This window comes from Nuphar pumila, chromosome 11 (genome assembly GCF_984573655.1).
Source record: "Nuphar pumila chromosome 11, dmNupPumi1.hap1.1, whole genome shotgun sequence".
Classification (NCBI taxonomy): Eukaryota; Viridiplantae; Streptophyta; class Magnoliopsida; order Nymphaeales; family Nymphaeaceae; genus Nuphar; species Nuphar pumila.
The window spans coordinates 36,495,653-36,507,535 of record NC_143259.1 but is presented as its reverse complement, the minus strand read 5'-3'; positions in this window follow the sequence as shown (position 1 = coordinate 36,507,535).

Sequence of the window (11,883 nt, the reverse complement as noted above, 5' to 3'; positions counted from 1 at the left end):
CCAGGACCCATCCCACTACACCAAACCCCTAGGGTCCCCGGTTTTAATATCTGATTGCAAATTATCTAGAAGTTTCCTCTTCTCTAATATGTGATTTGAGATTATCTGAATTTTTTCTCCCATTCTTCCCTCCATTATGTACTGGTTGGGGTCTTGCCAAACCCCAGCTTGATTATTCAAAAAAAAATATATTTGTACATGCACTTCATCATGCCTATGGTAAGAGAGAGTCATTCTTAATCTTTTGCTTCTTTCCCAAACCGCTGCAGAGGGTTTTCATTTCATTTTTTTTTTTCATAACAGAGCCGAGGGAATTAAGGCTCTCTCCTAAAATAAAAAATTACAAAAAGATCGAACCATACAATTAGATCGCCCAATAAGGATAGCGAATTCAGAAGTTGACAAACAGATACACAGGTATTACAATATGAGACAGAGAAACCAGAACGACAAGAACTCATCTGAGGATAGCAAGAGTCGACCATTTTTTGTCCTGCAGCAATCTGCTTGAGCCACACCCTCCAACTCTTATTATTGGTTGCAATTGATATGGAATCCTGAGAGGTGTCAAGCATCCCAAGAACTTGTTCGAGCTCCACAATTTGACGCAGAGCGGACACGCAATATTGTTGACCCTACCGATTTGGTCCCCAAAGTGGATCTTTTTACGAATGTAGAACCTAATCATGGTGAATATTAGGGGTGGCAATTTCTGACACGACCCGCCAACCCGCCTCTTAGGCGGGTTCGGGTTGGGCTTAAGCCAACCCGTTTAATAAACGGGTCGACCCGTGTAACCCGTTTATTAAACAGGTCGGGTTCGGGTTTGGGGTATGCCAACCCGCCAACCCGGCTGACCCATTTAGTAAACGGGTTAGGCGGGTGGGTCAACCCGTCTGCCCGACCCGCCAACCCGACCCGCCAACCCGTCTGCCCGACCCGTCAACCCGTCAACCCGACCCGCCAACCTGCCTACCTGCCAACCCGATCCGTCAACCCGCCAACCCGACCCGCCAACCTGACCCGCTTACCCGACCCAACCCATTTATTAAATGGGTTGGCGGGTCGTGTCGGGTTACCCGTTTATTAAACGGGTCGGGTTCGTGTTTGCCACAGTTGACCCGTTTAATAAACGGGTCAGGTTCGGGTTGAGGTATGCTGACCCGCCAACCCGACCCGATTGCCACCCCTAGTGAATATCATGGGTATAAGTTCAGTAGATCGACAAAGGGGCAAAGGAAGCCAACATTTAGTCTTTCACCTAGCTAATTAGACTCGGACTTGGCATGGTTAAACGGGTTGATGCATAGCGTCCATCATGTGATCCGAATCTTTGTATGTTCTCTAGATCTAGATCTAGATCTATCATAGAGAGGCTCTATTTATTTGTTGTTTTCAAAGATGGCAGTAGTTTAGAGATTGAGAAAAAACACTATTTGATGCTTTCTTTATTATTCTTCGTGATTTCATTCAATGGATCGTAGTTTCTTTAGTTTTAGTATCGATCTATGGGGTTCAACAATGATAATCCTGATCACAGTATTAGATTTTGGTATCAGAGCTTTGGTTGCTTCTTCGATCATTCACCCTCTTGCGTAGATCAAGGAAAGATCCATGAAAGAGCATCAAGCACGCTTGGAGCACCTCCAGGCCGATTGACAAGAAACACATAAGGCTCTTAATGAGATAAAGGGTCTCCTCGAGCGCATGCAAGGAGGCTTCTCTCGAATGATTATACAGTTGTGAGGTACAAATCGATTGATGGAGAAAAGATTCATTGAGTTAGATAAAATAATCATAAATATTCAAAACCAGCCGACGAATCAAATAATGGTGGAACCAAGTGAAGAAAAAAGCAGAGATCTTGTCTGAGGTAAGCCCCAAACAGAATTGATTGGCAGTTTGCTTAGGGTTGAGGTGGCCTTGAAGGAACCACCGATCCACCCAACGAAAACTCGAGCGTGGTATGGGCTGATTTGAGCCAAAAGAGAATCTCTAACCTGAACGGAACAGTCGATGATGCAATCGCATCCCACGCAGACCCTGTTAGAGAAGCCATCAAGAGGGCTATGGAATTCATAGTATTTGTTTTGTCATGGACCAACCACCAGTTGGCCCAACTATTTTCCTAAGGTACCGCCACTGTCAACAGCATGTCGCCCGCTGTAGTTTGTTAAGACATGCTCTGGCTGTAGAAAACCAGGTGGGAACGATCGGTGGTGGAGGTCAAACCACCATTGGTTTCCCCTTTTATCATGAGGGTGACATGATAGTTAGACAGTCGATCATCGACCATCCGTCGATGGGCCACCGCCTGCTGGCCAGTGATGGCCGGTGGAAAGCATGGCCATCAATTGTTGTTACAGTCCTAGATCTAGCAAAATCACCAAGATTTGAGCTCAAGGATCTAGATGCCACCTCAGCAATAAAAAAAACTTCTGAGGTCAAGGTGGGGCCCAAGAGAGTGATGTGAAAACTGGTGTGTCCTCTTCATATGTGAAAAAATGCATAAACACATGACCTTTAAAGAAAGAGGAGCCTGAAACGTGTCTAATTCAGTGCCAGGATGAGTCAATAAATGGGGCTCACAAGGGGGGCGACAACTCAAAGGAAGAGGGTGGGACGTGCCCACCTCTTTAGAGCCCTCTCCTTCCTTTCACAAAGATGAGGTTACATGGAATCCACCTACATTGGTTTTTTATTTTTTTAAGATTTAGGCTTACGAAGAGTCCTACTCATGATGGAATTTTAGTCTCCTAATCTATTTTAGTTCCAGTTGCCTAGTAGGATGTCATTTTTTGGCAACTAAAAGGTGTTTTGGGTTTATGAGATAGTTTTTTTTTATTTAATAATTATGGACTATATCTCAGACCTCTCTCGTATATAAATAGTTGTCTAGGAACCCCCCTTATACATTGAATATTATTGTGGTTTTCTCATAACTCTCTCTCTAGACGTCTTTTTCTCCCTCTCTTATGACTCTCTCTTCTCTTTCTCCTTTTCTGAACCTCTCTTGATCACTTGAGGTTCAGACCCCCAAGGGTTGGTTATTCAACCATCCTCATGATCTCGAGCTCACACAATACCCTGAATTATGCATTTTTGCTTCTTCAAGGAGCCAAGTGGTATATCTGCATTGCAGATCATGTGTTCGAGTTTCAGAATGTGAAAAACTCCCTCCTAATTACTACAGACCTCTAAGGTACCCCTACAACCGCTCTATAGCCTTATAACAAGTTTTACTAATTTTCTAGAAATTGAAATTCAAAACCACATCCTGTTGGGTACCTGAAATACCTGATTTTTTTAAACTTGGTAATTCCTTACCGTCAACACCCATTCCCTCTATTTAGAATATATATCATACCCCTACACACATTCTTATGTGATCCTAAAATCTCTAAACAAGGTCCTTTTAGTTCTAGACTGAAACCCTTACCCGAATGCTTACCGAACCTAAATCGCACCTGCTTGATTAGTTATTTGATTATGTTTTTTATTGTTTTGCGCTAGTTGCAGCCACGAAAAATCTCAGACCTCTTTCCCACCATGTCCAGCAGTGTTCAACACCCCTGACATGTGTATCATAGGTTCTATGATCTAAAAATCACAGGTTTGATCCTCATGAGTTCGTTGAGCTCAAATTATAATATGCATTTGTTGTGAACCCTGATCTACCTTTTGATCCCTCGTTCGATCCTTCTACATTGGAGTTTCTGAAGGATTTAATAGATTGGTATCAAAGTGAATTTATGCAAATAGAGTAGCTACAAGCATGCAAAACATGCCCCGATGATTATCGAATAAACACAAGCTAAACTTTTCAGCAACATCAAGCATGAAGCAACACAACCACTTTGAGCATATTGAGTGATGGATTGCAGACCTCATGGATCATGTTGATGCCCTTCCGCTCAACACACTGAGGCAACTAGGCAACTAGGGCTTCACTTTTGTCGGTGGATGTATGGAGGACATGAACATATCAATTCTCAAGGAGCCACCGCATGACTTCGTGTGGGGCATGGGTAAGAAACCTTGGTTTGAAGTCCCTTATTTTGCTAGTAAGAACGTGAGTGAGTGAATTTTAAAATTCAAGAACTTTTTCACATGTCACAATGTGCCCCCATAACACGTATTGCCGAAGTTGTCACTTACCTTGAGGGTAACACCCTTTGATGGTATAAGTGATTAGACATCGTATATAGGAAGCCCTCTTGGGCTGATTTTGTTGATCAAATAATAGAGAGATTCGAGCCTACAATTTTAGTTAATCATTATATGGAGCTTAAAAATCCTAAAATACGGGGCAACTTGGATGAGTACTAAGCAAAATTTGAGAATTTTTACATGCTTTTGCCTCAAGTCGATGAAGAGACCTTGCTTGGGTCATACGTTGATGGGATGCGTGAGGACCTTCGTATCAAGGTCCTAGCTGCAGCTGTGAGGAGTCCGGAGGCGGCCTATAGGGTGGCCAAGCTTCATGACGAGAAGCAAAAGAGACTTCAAGCCATGTGGAGGTTGAATAAGCCTAGCGATGCTCGCGGTCATTGCTTAGGTGGCCAAACCAAGCCCGATTCATAAAAGGGGGTGACATTAGTCCCTAAGGTAGAACCCATCTCATGTGCTCATGGTGAGGAGTGCATTGAGAAGGGCTTATGCTAAAACTGTAATGATAAGTGGTTTAAGGGTTGCACGTGCAAGCGCTGCCACATCTTCTAAGTAATAGAATCAAACTTTTGTGGAACCCCTTTATTTTTATAAAACAAAAACAAGTTTTTCTACTTCAAAAAATAATTTTGAATGTGGATCTAAAAACTGAATCCAAATTTAAGAAGATGCAGGGTACGTTGTCTAAGGTAAAGAGTCTTTCTTCTTCTTATGATGAGGGATTAGCTTAACTAGAAGCTCTCGATCATTGTATATGGAGCTGTGGTATTGTGGCAATTCGTACCTTTTGTGAATCCTATATAAAAAAAGTGAGTTTGATGGTGAGAACCACCGAAACTCTAAACCCACATGAAATGAACAATATACAATATGTTAGATTATCACCATCTCCTATGACAACCCCATCTCAAGTAAAAGGAAAGAAAGTCACTATTGATCAAGATCATGATGAAGTTTTGCAACGAATAGAAGCTTTGGAGCTACATCAACACCCTTTTTGTGCAAATGTAACTCAACAACTTTCATCAATTCAAAATGATATTGCTGAACTCAAAGAGATGATCAAGCAACACTTCTCTTGAACTTTGTTTACAGTTATTGCAGCCTTTCTTTTAATGAACTTTGATAATTTTTGGGTTGCAATATTTTGGACTTGAATTTTGCATTTTGCTTATGCTATGACTGCACTTACTCATTTTGATTATGACAAAGGGGGAGAAAAAAAATTGCATGTGAAAGCATTGAAAATTGCAATACATGAAGTAATGATGGAAATGCAAAACAATCAATATGTGATATATATATATATATATATATATATATATATATATATATATATATATATATATATATATATATATATATATATATATATATATATATATGCGTTGATTGTGCTAACTTATGTTTTACAGCATATTGATAAGGGGAGTAAAATCTCCATCTATGCATCTAAATGCTCCATCTTTGACTAGTTTGTCATAAAAAAGGAGAAGATTGTTATGACAATGAAGCCGTTCATGATACTTCAAGTACAAGGTTTTGATGATGAACAAGTGAATCAACTGTATTTCAGCTAAGCCAATGAAGAAAGATGACAAGAATTAAAGAATTCGATGAAGAATCCTTGAAGACTAGTGTGCAAATGTAAATTTCATTAAATGTCTTACATTCTTGTAAGAGCCTTACTTAGAGTGCATATTTCAATTGCATTTCACCTAAAAAGTCTTTAGAAAAACTTTTCTAAAAGAACCCTTGATGAAAATCATTTTAGAAAACTCTTTACTTAATCTTTCATGTTTATTAGTCAACCAACATACTCACCAGTCGACTAACTTTTTTGTGCCAAATTTTTCTAAGCTAAAACATCAACTTTCTGAATTAGTCGACTAATAGATTCTTAGTCGACCAGACAAAATGTTTTTTTCTAAAAAAATTAGCAGCAGTCGACTAAAGGTTTTCTTAGTTGACCGGACAGAATGTGTGTTTTCTGAAAAATTTAGCAGGAGTTGAGTGAAGGTTTTCCTAGTCGACCGGACAGAATGTGTGTTTTTAGAAAAAATTAGCAGAAGTCAACTAAAAGGTTTTTCAGTCTACTGATGATATTATCAATTGACTAACTTTTCTTTAGCCGACTAAGTTTCAAACTTCATATTTTAAAATGGCTATGTTAAACCCAGTAGTCGACTCACGATAACTGTCAGTCTGCTAATATTTGATTTCAGTCGACTAACTATTGTTTTAATCAACTAATTTTGCCATTTTTCCTAAAACTTTTAAAAAGCGTGTCTTTTCATTTTTCAAACGAATTGATCATTCAAAAGTGACTGTTTTAACACCCTTTCATACCCTCAACATATGGAATCTTTCAACTATAAATAAGAGTGCATTCCATACTCATAAAAACATCAAATCCAATTGAATTACATTGAATTACAAAGATTGAATTCTTTGCTTTTTACTCTTATTCATTCAAGTATTCATTTTCTCACTCACTTGATATTTTTACTCCAATTTTTCACTCAAATTCCTTTGAGAGACAGTGAATTCGTGAGTTGAGTATTTCAACAACCTCAAAAGCCAAGTGCATTCCATTTGCATTCATAAGAAGAGCTCGTAGGTTGATTGTAAGTTTGTTTACTTATGTTTTTCTGTAAAAGAAAATGACTCCTTGGTTTAAAGGAGTTGTTTGCTTTGAGAAAGGTTGTTACTGAAAGTGAGATCGGATTTGATCTGTATACTCTTGTGGTTATACAAGGTTGATAGTGGAAATCTCAAGCGAGTTTTGCTTGGGGACTGGATGTAGGTCTAGAAGACCGAACCAGGATAAATTCTTATGTTCTTTGTGTGATTGCTTTACGAATCTTAAAATCCTTCAAAATTTCAAAGATGTTATTTAAAAGCACTATTCACCCCCCCCCCCCTTAGTGCTCGTTGCCTCAATCCTACAACACTTTTATTTGGTATCAGAGCAGGTTTGCTATATTTTAATCTTATCATCATCTAGCATGGCAACAATATCAACTCAGCATAAAGAAAGATGCTCCTTTGTTCGTCCTCCTTTCTTCGACGGAACAAACTATGGATATTAGAAAGTAAGAATGATAATATTCCTACAATTCATGGATCTCAAAATTTGGAGAGTTGTTTCAAAAAAGTACCAAACACCATCAACTGATTTCAGCCTATGGACTGATGAAGAAAAGAAGACTGCTCCACTCAATGCTAAAGCTATGAATGTGTTGTATTGTGTCGTTGACAAGGTAGAGTTCAATCACATCTCTCAATGTCTCACAGCAAATGAAATTTGGCATACTCTTCTCGTTACTCATAAAGGTACGTCAAAGGTAAATGAATCTAAGATTGCTTCTTTAGTTCATAAATTTGAATTATTTAAAATGAAGTAAAATGAGTTTATATCGGACATGGTAACAAGAATAACCAATATTACTAACACTCTAAAATCTCTTGGAAAAAAATATTCACAAGTGGATTTAGTTAGAAAAATCTTAAGGTGTTTAACTCCTGAATGGGATAGAAAGGCCACAGCAATAGAGGAAGCAAATGATTTAAATACCCTTTCTCTTGAAGATTTGGTTGGTAACTTAATGACATATGAAGTCCAACTTCATGATAGACAAGAAGAAGAACCCAAGAAGAAATCTCTTGCTTTCAAGGTCATTTCTGACTCTGAAGATTCAGAATAAGATGAAGATATTGCCCTCATCATAAGGCAATTCAAAAGATTTATCAAAAAAGGAAGATTTCAAAGGAAGGTAAAGAAAACTGATTCTTCCAATTCTAATGAAGTCAAGTGCTTTAACTGCAAAAAAGGCAGGACACATCAAGAAAGATTGTCCTCTTCTCAAAATCAAGCTCAAGGACCAATTCAAGAAAAAAAAGACATTTCACGCAAGTTGGGATGATAATGATTCCTCCTCTGACGAAGAATCAAATGAAAAAGTCTCCAATATGTGCTTTGTAGCACATGAAGTCTCGGTAAGTCAATTTGAGTATGATGATTTATTAGAAGCATCTAATGATTTATATGCTAAATTTAAGAATCTAAGTTCTACAAACAAATAATTAAAAACTGAAAATTCAACTCTTGACTCTCAAAACAAAGTTTTATTTCAAGAGATAGAAGATCTCAAGAAGGAAAACTCTTGTCAAGCATCTGAGATAAAAGAAATTGAAATTAAAACCAATATCTTACAAGAAGAAATATCAAGTCTGAAAGAAAAATCAAATGATCTTCTTTCTATAGTGACCAAGTTCACTAATGGCCAAAAACATCTAGAAAGACTTCTTGGATCTCAAAGATGCTCGGTTAACAAAACCGGATTGAGATATAGCTTCTTTGATACTCAAAATAGACCAAACTATGTGGTGAAGAATCAAAGACAAAATTCTCAATTATTGATTCAAAGAACTCAATTTTCTAGTCATAATAGAAATGCATCTAATCATGGTACTTATAAAGCTTATAAGCCTAGACACGATGCTAAATCTTTTTATAGAAAGAATATTTATTCTCAAAGAAAACCAATATCCAAATGAATATGGGTTCCTAAGACTAACTCTCATGGACCCAAAAATAGAAAGGGGTCAAATGCTTTGTCTTCAAATTTTGTTGTAGGTACACAAAATAAGGAGCAAATAGATCTTGGACAGTAGTTGTTCCAAACATATGACTAGAAGGCTGGAGTTATTTTCCACCCTTCAAAGTAAGAATGGAGGAACTGTCACCTTTGGTGACAATAACAAATGAAAAATAATCAGTATTGCTAACATTGGTAATCCAAAATTTTCCTTGATAGAAAATATTATTTTAGTAGATGGTTTAATGCATAAATTATTATCCATTAGTCAATTATGTGATAAAGGTTTTCTTGTTTCTTTTGAACATGATTTATGCTTACTTTTTTATTTTCATTCTAAAAAGATCATTTTTAAAGGTAAAAAAAGGAATAATGTATATGAACTTTATCGAGATGAGTTACCCACTTTTAATAAAAAATGTCTTATTGCTTTAAATTAAATTCAATGGTTATGGCATAAGAGACTTGGACATGTTAACTTTAAATTAATTTCTAAGTTATCCAAGAATGATCTTATTATAAGCCTACCTAGAATACCATATAAGAAGGACCACTTATGTGATGCTTGCCAAATGGGTAAACAAATCAAGAGTTCTTTCAAAGCAAAAGCTATAATTTCAACAAAGCGTCCTCTTGAACTTTTACATTTAGATCTATTTGGATCATCTAGAATTCAAAGTTTGAATGGTAGTAAGTATGCTTTTGTTATAGTAGATGATTATTCTCGATTTACTTGGGTAATTTTTTTAAAAAGCAAAAATGATATTTTTTCTAAATTTTCTAAACTTTGTAGAAGAATTACAAATGAAAAATCTACATCTATTATTACAATTCGTAGTGATCATGGTGGTGAATTTGAAAATGAATCTTTTCTAAAGTTTTGTGATTTACATGGTATATCTCACAACTTTGCTTTTCCTAGAGCGGCTCCACAAAATAGAGTTATTGAAAGAAAGAATATAACTTTGCAAGAATGTGCTAGAACCATGCTTCAAGATAAAAATTTACCAAAATACTTTTGGGCTGAAGCAATAAATACAACATGTTATGTTTTAAACAGTATTCTTATTCGACCAATCTTACATAAAATATGTTTTGAATTGTATTATGATCGTATACCAAAGATCTCATATTTTAAAAAATTTTGTAGTAAATGCTTTTTGTTAAATACCAAAGATAATCTTGATAAGTTTGATTCAAAATCAGACGAAGCAATATTTCTTGGATATTCTTCTAGAAGCAAAGCTTATCGTGTTTTTAATAAAAGAACATCTTGCATTGAAGAATCTTTATATGTTGCATTTGATGAGAATTGTGAGAAGATTATACCTCTAAGCGAAGGAGAAGAAGTCATACTTCAAGAAGAACCTTTGATAGAGAGCACTTCTCAAGAAAATATTTCTCTTCCACCAGTTTGGAAAGAAGTTCCCAATTATCCACATGAGCAGATTATTGGAGAAATAAAGAGTGGTGTCCAAACTAGAAGGCAATTGCAATATATTGCAAATATTGCTTTCATATCTAAAATAGAACCAAAGAATATCAATGCGGCTTGTGATGATGAATTTTGGCTTTTAGCCATGTCTAAAGAACTTAACCAATTTACTAAGAATGATGTATGAGATCTAGTTGATAGATCAAAAGATTATCCAGTACTTGAAACAAGATGAGTCTTCTGAAATAAGCTGAACAAAAATGACAAAGTCATTCGAAACAAAGCAAGACTAGTAGCACAAGACTATAATAAAGAAGAAGGCATATATTTTGATAAAACCTATGCACCAGTGGATCAATTAGAGTCAATTCGAATGATGCTTTTTTTTGCTAGTTATATGAATTTTAAGTTATATCAAATTGATGTTAAGAGTGCATTATTAAATGAAAACATCAATGAAGAAGTTTATGTAGAGCAACCTCCAGGCTTTAAAAATGAGAAATATTCAGAAAAAGTCTACAAATTAAAAAGAGCTTTGTACGGACTCAAACAAGCACAAAGAGCGTGGTATGAAAGACTAAAAAAATTTCTAGAACAATCTAGTTTTTTCATTGGTCGGGTAGACTCCACTTTATTTATTAAAAATCTTAATTCAGACATTTTTATTATGCAAATTTATGTTGATGACATAATATTTGGTTCTACTAATGATTTTCTTTGCAAAGAATTTGCTAAAGCTATGCAGGAAGAGTTTGAAATAAGCTTGATGGGCGAATTGAACTACTTCATTGGACTTCAAATAAAGCAAACTGAAGAAGGAATCTTCATCAACCAAGCTAAGTATACAAAAGAACTTCTTAAGAGATTTGTCATGGACTCATCGAAATCAAGAAGAAATCCTATGAGCACAACTACTTCTCTTGACAAAGATGAAAATGGTAAAAATGTAGATACTAAACTCTACAGAGGTATGATCAGATCTCTATTATACTTACCTTGTAAGCCCCACTGTTTTTGTAAGCCCCACTATTTTTCTGAAGAATTTTAAATGAAATATTTCTATTTGTTGCGAAATTCTTGTTTCGGCATGAGCATTGTTCGTGAATTTGGCAATCATCGCTTTCTAAGGTTCTGAATCGCGTAGATTCCTTCTACGAGGCGATTCGGGGTAAACCGCGATGAATCGAACCCCAATATTTGTAGATTGAATTTATATCACATTCACATGGGTTCGCTCCAGATTTGGAGTTTAAACGAGAGCAATATCTTGTTATTTCGTGGATTTTGGCGAAATACGGGTATATCGATAATTATGAGTCATACCGAGGCCCAATTTCGCCGTAATTGGGAAATTAAATATACTTTATGAAAGCTTAAATCTTAATTCACATAAATTAATTTAAAATTTTGATTTTTAAATTAGTTTAGATTAGTCCTTTTTAATTACTCAGTAAATTGAGTTTTTTTTTCAAAAAAAAGAAGTAAATCGCAAATTAGTAAAAACCTAGAAGAGGGTTTTTGAAAACATTTTTACAAGGGGTAGGTTTTGGTATTTAGAAAGGTTTGGCATTGGCCCCACCTCAACCCATGTCCTTTTTAAGGTTTACGAAAAACAATTTACAAAAAACCTCCTTTCAAAAAGTAGATTTTGTAAAGTTGGCAAAATGCAAACTTAAA